Here is a 13518-nt window from a genome sequence, read left to right as displayed (position 1 = left end):
GCCTGAATAAATTTTGCCCATAAGTATTAGTTCTTTTTTATTTGTTTGTTTGTTTGTTTGTTTTTAAAGAAGAGGAATCTCATTGAGCTATAACACTTCTAACCAAGTCTTTGAGTCAGATACGTCCTGAACAGAAGGCTATGGAAAGCTATTATTTAGTTTTGGGCATTTTTTTTGAAAGCTTGCTTTGCATTTTCTGTGGCTGCTAGGTGTAATGATAATAAAGGACTCGTATGCACAGCATCCGACTGGATGAATATATGGAGCCTAACACAATATGTGAAGGAAATGAAAATTAATAAATTCCGTGAGTAATTGTCATACAGTGAAATAATTTTGTTCTAACAAAACTGTTGGCATCCAACATGGAGTTTATGAACAGTCTAATTTCTCATTAGCTTAAAAAACAGAGATGACTATGCTCTCAGAAGGAAATGTGGCTTCAAAAATCGATGCAATTTGATTACTCAGCTGGAATTGTAAACAACACTAAGATCTAAGTCCTAATATGCAGCATCCACCATTTCATCCATGGTTTCATCATGTTCATCCTAAAAACAAAAATTGTGTAACAATAGAAGATTAAGTTAGTGTTTTTAGTGCAAAAACTGTCTTGGCACTTTGCAAAAAAATCATCTCATTCTATTTTTCCTCTTCATTGAAGAGATTACATCATCTAATTTGATTTCAGTATTGTTTTAAATGAAGAAGGAAAAACATCAAGCTACTCTTAGGGTTTAGAGCAGAGGTTCCCAAACTTTTCTTATTGTGTACCCCCTTCTAGATCTACCAACTGCTTGCGTACTCCTACCAGAATACAGGTTTTATATTTTAATTTTTTAATGCCCAAGCATTGTAGAAAATGTACAAATTATAATATAAACACACATAATATATAGGACTATGATGATAATAATACATGTGGCTTTAGTTTTAATGTACGCTTACTTTTGACTAACTTAAACAATGGCTTAATAGTACTAGTCACCATTAATGTGATGGATGAGGTTGTTCGAGCACAGGCTCATCATGTTTGGAGTCATTAGTTGTTTGCTACACAAAGACCCTGACAATACTTTGATTTCATTCCAGTGAGTGAAGAAAATCCACTTTCACACAGGTAAATTGTAGCAAACAGAACCAAAACCTTGACAGCCCTGTCTGCCAATTCGGGGAACTTTGCTCATGTTTGGATCCAAAACTCAGCCATCTACTTTTCTTAGAACTCAGTCTTGAGTCCATTGTCAGTTGAGATGTCCAGGAGATTCTCCTTTTATTGACGAGTCTTGCGGCATGGGTACTGCAGAAAAATTTGTGAAAGGGTAGCGGACCCATCTGTTTGCATTTCGCATTGAGGGAAAGTACTCATGTAATTGCCTCGCTACTTCCGTGAGATGTTGTTTGATGTCACCCTTAACACTGTCCTGCAACTGTAGTCCATTTGTTGTCAAGAATTCATGCATGTTTGGGAAAATGTCAGCGTGGTTTTCCTCCACACAGCAAGCCCAGAATTCCAGGTTTTTTATCATTGACTCAGTTTTGGCTTGGACATTGAAGACAGTTGCGTTCAGCCCTTGAAGTTCTAGATTTAGCTCATTCAGGCAAGAGAATATATCTGACAAGTAGCCCAACTGTGAGACCCAGGCCATGTCATGCAGATAGTGAGCAAGTGGGAATGGGTGGTCTGTAAAGAATAACTTGATCTCAGAATGAAGTTCAAAGAAACATGCAAAGACCTTGCCCTGTGACAGCCATCGAACCTCTGTGGAGCAATAGATTGACATGCTCACTTCCCATATCATTACACAGAGCAGAAAAAATTCTGGAATTCAAGGGTCAAGCTTTTATAACATTTACCATCATTACAGCTCTGTTAAGCAACTCCTTCAACTTGGTAGGCATGCTTTTGGCAGCAAGTGCTTTCTTATGTATACTGCAATGCATCCACATCACATTGGGAGTGACTGCTCTGATACTTGTCACTACTCCAGTATGCCTACCAGTCATTGGCTTTGCTCCATTGGTGCAGATACCAACACATCATGACCAGATGATATCATGTGGATTTATGAAGCTGTCAAGCAACCGGAAAATCTCCTCAGCCATTGTTCTGGTAGGCAGCGACTGGCAAAACAAAATGTCCTCCTCCAGTATGGCACCTTCATAAATGTACTGCACATACAGGAGAAGGTGAGCTAAGGCTGCCATGTCCATGGATTCATCCAGCTGCAGAGCAAAGTCCTTGCTGCTAGTGACACAGTTCACTAACTGAGTTAGGACATCATTGGCCACGTCATCAATTTGACGTGACACTGTGTTTGATAATAGCACTAACTGAATTAATTTTAGGGCCTTCTCTCCAAGCATAGTGCTGACAATATCTGCAGCTGCAGATAGTATTAGTTCCTCCGCTATGGTGTGAGGTTTTCCTGACTTCATAACTCTGTAACTCGCTAAGTATGAAGCTTTGAGGGCCTTAATATTGTCATCAGTATCAGAGCGCAAAACTTTCCTGCTCAACATTACCTGCACCCACATCCACTTGAAAAATTCTGGTGGTTTGTCCTTGAGTTGTTTATGTTTGTTTTCCAAGTGTCTACGTAGAAGAGATGATTTTAGGCTGTTATTCTACAGGACTAACACACTGTGGCTGAGAGTATTCACTGTCTCCAGTCTAAGTAAATCCTGTTTTTCAATGTACTTTTTATCATATTTACCTCTCTTTGAGATAGATCCTGTTTTATCCCTTCTGTCAACATTTCCCTTCAAAGGCTGAGATCTTCACGTTGAGTCAGTAGTCGTCTCACTAGCAATTTCAGCAAGTGCACTGGCAAGTCAAATTTCATCACTTCGCTTCTCATCACTGATACCTTGTGTGCTTCTGCTGAACGCTACCTGTCTTTTAGCCATCTGTCCATATTTCACTGTTACGTAAAGATATAGTTATAGTGAGATGTACACAACCCAAAAAAACCCCTAAGTTCTGAGCTCAGCTAGACTGGACAGTTGCTGGGCAACTGTACCTGCACTGTATGGTAATTGGAGGCGCTGTAATCAGCATCTCTGTGTATTTGTGTTCTCATTAGTAGATCTTGAAGTAATTAGCTACTATATTTTATATAACAAATTCCCACAGTTTTAAAGATTTGTCTGAGTAACCTATTATGAAAATGCAATAAATAAAATAATTAATAAATAAAAGTCATCATTACACAATTTCTCCCACGTACCCCCCCAGAGATGTCCCGCGTATCCCCAGGGGTAAATGTACTATAGTTGGGGAACACCTGGTTTAGAAATGTTGAGAACACACACACACTCCCTCAGTTTTTCCAATGCACAGATGTTGATGGCGAAAAATAGCCTTATTTCTTTTACAGAGCAAAATATATTGTTGAGCATACATACAGGAATATTTTTACATTATCTTTTGAGACATCATACTCTGATTATAATTTAAAAGCAGAACTAATAGCTATTGGAATGCATTTCATGATAAGTTTGGCACCAGGAGGTTTTGGCTAGAAATGCAGGAACTCGATTTGATGAATCAGTTAGTGTCCGTGCTGATCTTTTTATGCTAAATTTATGCTAAACTTTGGCATAGCAAGAGAACAGTGGTAATGCTGTGGCAATAATAAAAAGAACCCTAGCTGAATATTATATTGTTGTTGTACCTTCAGAATGAATATCCGTGAAACACACATTTGAAATATGATGGTGGAACCAAGAAATCAGTTGTCATAGCATTGCATACAGAAATCTTTAATGATTTGTGCTGGATGTGAATGATTGAGTTTTACAGTGTAAAGGTACATCTACACTAGTGACTGTATACATTCCATGAGCGGGCTTATGCAATAACTCCCTCGATTGTCCTCACAAACTCCGGAAGCATGTGTTTCAAGGTGAATAAGCTAGCATGCTGGAGGGTGTGGGAAAGTACATGCCTTAGCTATGGCCCTGCCACATACCAATTTGCAGTATAAATGAAGGAGGGGTGAGGGGTTTGTACCTTGTCTTGAGTTTCATTAGTCTTCCACCCCCATTCCTACAATGCACAGAACCCTTTTCTTCCTGGAACTTGACCCTTACACAATCTACGTCCCTGTCCCCTTGTGCACTGGTAGTAGCATGATGCACTGACCACAGCAGACCAGCTTTCCATTGAACATGTCGCACATGACAACAGTCCAGCTCCACGAGCAGCTGCTTGGTCTGCGAGTGTGCTCAGGTGCTGCTCAATGGGTAGGGGAAGTACACTGTCCCCTCATGATTTCGACTGGAGGAGCAGCAGGAACATTCACTTCTACCAGGACATTTCACAGAGGCTGGAGCAGGCAGGCGTTCAGCAGACTACGACCCAGTGCTGAGAACAGATGAAGCATTTGTACAGGGGGGCAAATGATTCCAATTGTCAGTGTAAGAGGACTCGTCATACAAGCCCCTTCCAGGAGGAGCTTGCTTGAGTGCTGCCAAGGCCCCCTCCAGTACTGAGGTTGAAGTGGCTCACAGTCTCCTCCTCAACTCTTCTGTCGTGTTGTCCGACAGGGTGAAGAGGCAGCAGGGACCAAGGAGGATACCCTAGATGACCGAAAGGGTGAGGAGCAGATTGAAGAGGCTCCCAGTGATGAATGTGAGGAGGAACCCGAACTGTGGCAGGAACCAGGCTGGCAAGGAACCCAGACTGGCAAATTACAATGGCTCCCCACCCTACCCACTAATATCGCCTCTTGCGTTGATGTGAAGTTCCTGATTTTAAGATTAAGGGCATTTTGAAGTAATATGCACTTATTGTTCCTCCCTGGATAATAATCTATGCATTGCTATGTCTCTGTCAGTTTGAACTGAAATGCTGAAGCCCCATTCCCTTTTGGAAATACCTTCAATTTTCCCCTCTCCCTCCAGTGCCCACTCTTCTCCACCCTTAAATGGTGGATTTTATTCATTGAAGATTGAAGATTTTATTCATTTCTGATAAGCCACAATTACTGTCTGTGCATTGGCTTCTAAAGCTAATTTTTCAAACCTGGCAGAAAGGAAAAATCAGTGGCTCCCTGTGCCAGTGCATTTCTTGGCCCCCTGTTAATTGGAAATGGTCCTGGGGCTGCGCAAATTGGTATATTGATGGGTGGTGGAAAGGTCCTGGTTGTGGAAAGGGAACTCGGCTGTAGAAAACTTACAACTGGTTCTCTAAGGAACTGAAAGCACTTTTTTCCCCCCCTTGGAAGTTTACAGACTTCCAGCGCTTCTCCCACCCCCCCGATCTTTTCTTCCCTGAACAAACCAGAAAAGGGGTGGCAGGTGAGAGGTTGGGATAAGGTCGCAGAGGGAAAGGGAACACACAACTGTAGAAAACCTTCAGTTGGTTGTCTTGAGAAAAGTTAGAGCAGACATTTTCTCCCTTGGAATATTAGTGTCTGGTCCTGGTCTCTCCCTTCTCTGTACAGAAATCCAGGAGAGAGGGTGACAGAAGGGTCTGGTCTGCGGTTCAGAAAAAAAAGTGTCCCTTTCCAGCTGTCTGAGGGGAAGGCTTGTGGTGTTGAGCTGTATCTTTGGGAAACCTAATAAACTTGCACTGTGTGTCTTTCTTTCCCTGTCCATTTCACCATTGTTAGGCAGGCGAAGGGGCATGAATTTCAAACGGACCTGGGAGGTGTGGGCGTGGCTTGTGGTTCAGATCATATTTTACATGAAATTTTCATATGCTAGCTCAGTATGGAGTCAATTTCCAGTTGAATTGCTTCCCAATCCTGCAACGTATTTCAGAAAATTTATATTGCATCAGGAACTCCAGCTGGTTCTTGAGGTTCATCCTTGGAAGTGCAAATTTGCTTAGTCCACTTTCATAGTTGACCAAACTCCTCCATTCAGCAATACGTAGCAGGAACCGATTGCTGAAGCTCCTCCCCAGGACTGGAAAGCCAGTTCTTTTTTCCATGCTGGTACCTTGAATATTGCTATGTTCTCCAAATGTTGGCCGCAAAGGAAGAAATTGTGAACTTATAACATAGCCCCAGGAAGGAATTTCCCCACTTTGCCCCAACCCTTTAGGACAATCTAAACATTTTAAATTGATAAAAACACAAGTAAATATTTCTCACCATTACGTGCCTCTGCTCCTGCCTCATGAACAGCTGAAGGTTGCTGAGAGCCAAGGATATTGCAACACTTACATTCCTGGAATGCTGAAAGTATCAAAATTGTGGCTTTCTACAGCAAAGTTATGTTTTGTGTGTGTGTGGGGCGGGGGTTCTCAGCTTGTTTCAAAGGCCAAAAATATAATACTGTCCTTCTCTTTGAACTGGCAGGAACTATGGCTCCCAAGAGCAAAACCTTGCTGTCAAGAGGGCAAAAGCAGCACTCCAGAGGGCAGAGGGAGACAAATGTGGGCTCTGGATGAGCTGTTCATAGAAACAGGAGAAATCATGAGCAATCTAAATTCCTAAAAACAGGAGGAGTGGTTCTTCAGCAGGAGGAGACACTCCTGAACTAACTCCTGGAGGTAGAGACATGTCACAGGGAATGGGAACAGTCCCTAATGGAAAGTCTAATTGAACTAGTGGCTGAAGGACTGCAGCATCCACCAGCTGACAAGACCCCCAAACCGCCTCCTCCTCCGCTGACCTGCTGACCAGGGTGCTGCTGAGCCAGAGGATCCTGTTCCAGTGACCCTCTTGACCAATCAGGAGGAGGACACTGAGCCTCCAGGTGTCTCAGAGCAACACCATATACTGGCCCCTGAAGCTCCTTCACAGGAGATGTCCCTGCTTTTCATTGAGAGTAATTTTCCTTCTTTATTCCCCCTTCTGATGAAGAGGGAAAAGAGATGGGTGCAAAGACATGGAACTGTGGGCAGTGTTCTTGGGTGGGATCAGTTAATTTTTTAAAAAGAAGTCCTGATTCCAAAATCTTTCCATTAAACCTTCTACCTCATACTTCTAATAAATGTTACACTTTGTTTAACTGTGCGTGGCTCCTCCTTGTGAAGTATGCTGACTTGAGGGTGTTTTTTTGGTTTGGGAATGGGCCCCATGCTTCTTAATACATGTAACTGAATGGTGTGTAAAAGTCTGGTGTCATCGCAGTTCAAATACTTTTAAGTGTCCCTCCTTCCATGCTCCCCAAGGTTCAGAAATATCTGAAGTCCTGCAGGTACACAGGAGGGATGGGGAATGTGCAATGCATGTGTTTATGTGCTTTAAAAATACTATACATTTTCAGTGTAACAGATAGGGTCAATCAAAGTCTTAATGGCTTTATTAAACATGTTGAAAATCCAAACCCAACAATAATAACAAAGAAAGAGGGAACATATGGGCAATAATAGTCTGCCAGGATCCTGTACAGAAACTGTCCCTCCCACCCTCCGCCTCAAAATCTGAAGCAGTTCAACTGTAATAGGAATTAGTGTTCTCTAACAGCCATTACACTGAGCCTGCTGACAATAAAAAGTCACAAAACACAATGGCTGCAATACTTCCCCCCCCCGACCAAAGCAAACTGCCATAAGCTCATTAAAAAAAGTTTAAGCATTTCTGATAAGAGAGTTTTCAAAAGACATTTGAATAGTCAGAAAGAAAACATTGAACAAGTGCCTAACAACTCAGCCACCACCCTCTTCAGCAGAATCCCAACCCAACACAGTGCAGATGCCCTGTTATCATTGCCTTTGATGTGGGCAATGTCACAGGCAGGAACAGCTAATGACTTTCAGCTACAAGTACATCAAAGGTGAACAAAACCCTCACAGAGCTGTAGCCCCACAAGTATGTGCCAATGTTCCCTCATGTCCATTTCAAGCAGCCTTACAGGCTGTGAAGGTGTCCCAAGGCACAGGCAGATGTCATTCTCTGCATCTGTACTGTTCCAAGATGTGAGCACATATGGCATTCCTGGTTTCCTGGCCTGCTGGGAACCAGGACCAGCATGCTCGTGGGTGGAAACTGGTTGCTGGTGCAGAGTTTGTTAACCAGACTTGTCCTGAGCCTATTTGGGACGGAGAAACTCTCCTTTATCTTCAAAAATGTTATGTAGTGCACTGCAGGTGACAATCACACAAACACATTTTTGCCACACTGGCATCCAGACGGGTGCAAAGGCAGTGCCCATGAGACTTAAGCTTATCAAATGAGTATTCCACGACTGTTCTGATCTTGGTTGGTTGTTGAAGTAGACTTACGTGAGCTTGCTTTTTCTTTTCTGTAAGTGGCATTTTCTATAAACAGTGTTATACCCATGCCCAGTAGAGCATATGTGGACTCTCTGGCATTGGTATGGGGAACATGAGTGGTCATGAATATGATCCAGCACTTGGGTACACATGACAGTGTAGGCATAGTCTAAAAGAAAATTTTACCTGTTTTGCTCAGTACAGTGTTGTAATACTGTTGAGGTGTATCTTCATCATTTTTACAGTTGTTGTTTCTCAATGTTTAAAAAACATTTTGTAAGTTTAAAACTGAAATTTGTCACCTTATCAGTATTTCCCTTGTATTCACATATGTACATGATAATGGGAAAACAATTACATTTTGTAAAATTACTTAGCTTTACTGTTTCCTACTACCCCCATATACACACAGCATGAGCCATATGTTGTATTCCCAGTAGAATAACACACTCCATAAGGAGGAAGTGTTAGAGATAGCAATAGAACTCTGCAAATGGAAACAGGTGGACTTTCAGGTTATACCTCAAAACGAAAGCCACTCCACTCGTGATTTTACAACCTAAGAGCTACAAAACCCATCATTAAAGTAAAATTTTTTTATGAAAGACTTATAAGAACTATTAGAAATTGCATACAGCTGCACGTGTGGTATAATTAATAAAGCATTTATATTGAAATGTACAAGCTCAAAGAAAATAAATTTCCAGTTAGTCCCAACGTAAATGTTCTGTACGTTTAAAATATTTGCAAATATGCTATTTATTATTTAATCAATCATTTATAAGTACAGTATAGGCCAACATTTTAAAAATATGCATACAAACAGTTCTTAGTACAAAACATGCATTTGCACTAACAAAAGGAGTAATTGTATGTACATCGGTATGTGCATGCATGTGCAGGGAAGCATTCTAAGTGGGTGATTTGTGTGAGCAACTGTTGTATTTGTGTGCACAGGTTTGGATGTTCAGAAAACTTGGGAAGTTTCTAAAGCAGAGGGTGGATGGGTATAGTTTTGAAAATGTGGCCCTTCTTTTTTCCATGCAAGCTGCCTGAATTCTCTCACCCTAGCTGTGCAGCTAGCCAATGAGATAATTAAAAGTCAGCTGTCATAAAGCTATGGTGCTCAGTTACTGCTGTGCCTACTTGTTGCCTAGCAGCCCCATCATCTCTTTGCTGCTCTGGACCACCAAACACTCATCAGGGAGTCATGCAGGGTCTGCTTGGTAACAACTGGATTATTACGAGGGCTGACCAGAAAACAAGAACTCTGTTGGGTGAACACTGAATGATTTTAGCATATGGCTCCATTCCACAATGGGACAAAACTGAAACCTTTCCAAACATTTTAATGTAAAAACAAAAAGGATTGAGAGATGCTCCACTCCAGAATGGCCAGTAGCTCTATGATCTGCAACTGGGGCATGGAAGGTCATAGAATGTCTTCCTTGGCCCATGAATCCTGTTTGGAGGGTTATAGGCCAGTCCTAAATATTTCAGCTATAGGAAGTTTCACACTCCTCATTTGCCTCAGCACATACAACCATAGCATGGTCTTGATTTTATTTTTATTTGTAAGACTTTTGACACAGTCATTCATGACATGCTCATAAACAAACTACGGAAATGTGGTCCAGAGGACATTACCGTAAGGTGGGTATACAACTGATTGAAAGACCATGCTCAAAGAGTAGTTATCAATGGGTTGCTGTCAAACTGAGAGGGCATGTCTAGTGGGGGATCAGTCCTGGGTCCAATGCTTTTGAAGATTTTCATTAACGATTTGGATAATGGAGTGGAGATTATGCTTAGAAAATTTGCAGATGACACCAAGCTCGGAGGGCTTGCACACACTTTGGAGCATAGGTTTAGAATTCAAAATGACCTTGACAAATTGGAGAACTGATCTGAAATCAACAAGATGAAATTCAATAAAGACAAGTGCAAAGTTCTGCAGGTAGGACAGACAAATGAAATACACAACTACAAAATGAGGAATAACTATATAGGTGGTAGTACTGCTGAAAAGGATCTGGGGGTGAAAGTGGAGCGCAAATTGGAGAGAGTCCAGAGGAGAGCAACAAAAATGATAAGCTTTAGAAAACCTGACCTATAAGGAAAAGTTTAAAACCTGAAGGAGGATCTGATAGTCTTCAAATATGTTAAGGGCTTTAATAAAGAAGATGGTGATCCATTGTACTCCCTGTCCACTGAAGGGAAGACAAGAAGGAATGGGCTTAATCTGCAGCAGGGGAGATTTATGTCAGATATTAGGAAAAAGCTTTCTAATTATAGGGGTAGTTAAACTCTGGAATAGGCTTCCAAGGGAGGTTGTAGAATCACCATCACTAGAGGTTTTTAAGAACCAGTTAGACAAACACCTGCCAGGATGGTCCAGATTTACTTGGTCCTGCCTCAGCCATGGTTGGACTTTGGGGGGCACAGGAGGTGTTGCCCCTCCAAATTGCAATGCCATAACCACAGCAGGCCAGCTCCGGGGGGCAGCTCCAACCCCCGCCCCCATCTTCCTGTGAAGCCCCACCCCCTGGCCAAGTCAGAGGCTGGAAGATGGCTGGAACCAGACAGTGTGGGGCAGCTGCTGCTCTGGCTCATTCCATGGAGCAGGCAGCCCTGACATTCCCCTGTCCGCTGGCTGGTGCCTGGGGATATGGCTGCTACTCAGCACCCAGTCCCCTTTGAATGCTCACACAACTGGTCAGAGCTGCCTGGGTCGGCAGACCCAGCTCCGGGGCTGGCAGAGCCCTTGGGGAGCAGCAACCATGGGGGGGCAGGGGATGCTCCCTGCAAACAGCCCTAGCTATCCCCCCCGCACCCTGAGCTTCCCCCAGCCTGCACACAGGACCTAGCTACCCTTCTCCTTGCATCCTCAACTACCCCTCCTGCCCCCACACATACCAGCTACCCTCTCCCTGCAGGAGGGGGCTCCGACCTGGGTCAGGGGTATGGGAGGGGGTTTGGGGTACAAGCTTCAGCCAGGCGGCGCTTACCTCAGGCGGTTCCCAGTCGGCGGTGCAGCAGGGCTAAAGCAGGATAGTCTAAGGTAGGTGCATAACTGGTTGGAAAACCATTCCCAGAGAATTGTTTTCAGTAGCTCACAGTCATACTGGAAGGGCATGAGTGGGGTCCTGCAGGGATCAGTTCTGGAGCCAGTTCTGTTCAATATCTTCATCAATGATTTAGATAATGGTATAGAGAGTACACTTATAAAGTTTGGGGACGATACCAAGCTGGGCGGGGTTGCTTTGGAGGGTCAGATTAAAATTCAAAATGATCTGGACAAACAGGAGAAATGGTCTGAAGTAAATAGGATTAAATTCAATAAGGACAAGCTAAATATAAGTCAACAGTGTAACACCGTTGCAAAAAAACTGAACATAATTCTGGGATATATTAGCAGGAATGTTGTAAACAGGACATGAGAAGTAATTCTTCCACTCTACTCTGCGCTGATTAGGCCTCAGCTGGAGTATTGTGTCCAGTTCTGGGTGCCACATTTCAGGAAAGATGTGGACAAATTCGAGAAAGTGCAGAGAAGAGCAACAAAAATGATTAAAGGTCTAGAATACATGACCTATGAGGGAAGATTGAAAAAAAATCGGCTTGTTTAATCTGGAAAAGAGAAGACTGAGAGGGGACTTGTACAGTTTTCAAGTACATAAAAGGTTGTCACAAGGAGGAGGGTGAAGAATTGTTCTTCTTAACCTCTGAGGATAGGACAAGAAGCAATGGGCTTAAATTGCAGCAAGGGAGGTTTAGGTTGGACATTAGAAAAAACTTCCTAACTGTCAGAGTGGTTAAGCACTGGAATAAATTGCCTAGGGAGGTTGTGGAATCTCCATCACTGGAGATTTTTAAGAGCAGGTTAGACAAACACCTGCCAGGGATGGTCTAGATAATATTTAGTCCTGCCATGAGCATAGATGCTGACTTCGTGAGTGCTCCGGGGCTGGAGCACCCACAGGGAAAAATTGGTGGGTGCGAAGCGCCCACCGGCAGCTCCCCAACCCGCCCCCCCTGCCCCAGCTCACCTCCGTCTCTGCCTCCTCCCCTGAGCGGGCTGCCACGTCCTGCTTCTCCCACTCCCTCCCAGCGCTTGCACCGTGAAACAGTTGTGTTGCGCGGCAAGCCTGGGAGGGACGGAGGGGGAAGGAGGAGGAACGTGGCGCGCTTGGGGAAGAGGCGGGGCCAGGGCGGGGATTTGGAGAGGGATCCAATAGGGGCAAGGAGGGGGCAGAGTCGGAGCGGGGCTGGGGGTGGTGCTGGGGGGCCGCGAGCACCCACTGGTGCCAACGAAAGTTGGTGCCTGTGGCCATGAGTTCAGGGGACTGTACTAGATGACCTCTCGAGGTCCCTTCCAGTCCTATGATTCTATGACTGTCATAAGACCTGACTAAGCACACAGAGGCCTCTGAAGATGTTGACTCGCCACCCACCCCCTAAATTACACCTCAGCACCACTCTCTTGGAGTACTCAGCCCCTAAGGTGCCTGAGCATGATTCCTGAAGATCCTCTGATGCCCCAATATGCAGTGAACCACAGTAGGGTTTAGACATTGACAAAGGACACAATCCAACTCCCACTGAAGTCAGTGTGAGTCTTTCCATTGACTTCAGTGGGAGCTGGATTGGACCCCTATTGTGAAGGTGCTGTGTATTATCAATAGAAGTGCAGATTTTCAAAAACACCCACAGGGTTTAGGAGTACAAGCTGACTTTCAGGTAGACTTGTGCTCCTAAATCCTTTAGAAATTTTGAAAATCTTCTCCATAATGTATAGAGACTGTTAATGCTATAACTCATCAGTAGGCAGAAGTGAAAGCAAGTGCCAGGAAGTAAGATTATTTTATTCTTATTTTTTAGCTCTTGTACAGAATTTAACTGAAATTTTATTTTCATAATGTGAGTTGCACAAAGTTATTCAAATGATCAACACTTATTTCATTTAGTCATTCTTTCTGAGCACATAGCAATGGAAGTTTCTTTTTGGTTTTTTTACACTTTTTTCTTAACTCCCCAGAGAGCATGTGCTAAATTTCTAAGCATAATAATTACATTGTCACTAAAATATTCTAATCTCCTTATAATTTAATTAAAACATATTTGCAATGGATTCATTCAGAGATAATGGATTGTGGTGTTTTGCATTCATTTAGTGATTTAAATGCAATCAGGTTCAGTCAAAACAAAAATGATGCAGCCTAATAGCTCTGGGCACAAATTAACTGATCTGAATGGGTTTGTTTTCCCCAACAATCCTAATATTTGAAGAATTGCAAATCCTAGTGACACTGGGAAAAACTTCTGGAATTTCCCAAACCTTTTTG

This window comes from Lepidochelys olivacea (assembly GCF_965140295.1).
Source record: "Lepidochelys olivacea isolate rLepOli2 genome assembly, chromosome: 2".
Lineage (NCBI taxonomy): Eukaryota > Metazoa > Chordata > Testudines > Cheloniidae > Lepidochelys > Lepidochelys olivacea.
The sequence above is the reverse complement of the archived record's forward strand: the minus strand, read 5'-3'. Positions refer to the sequence as shown.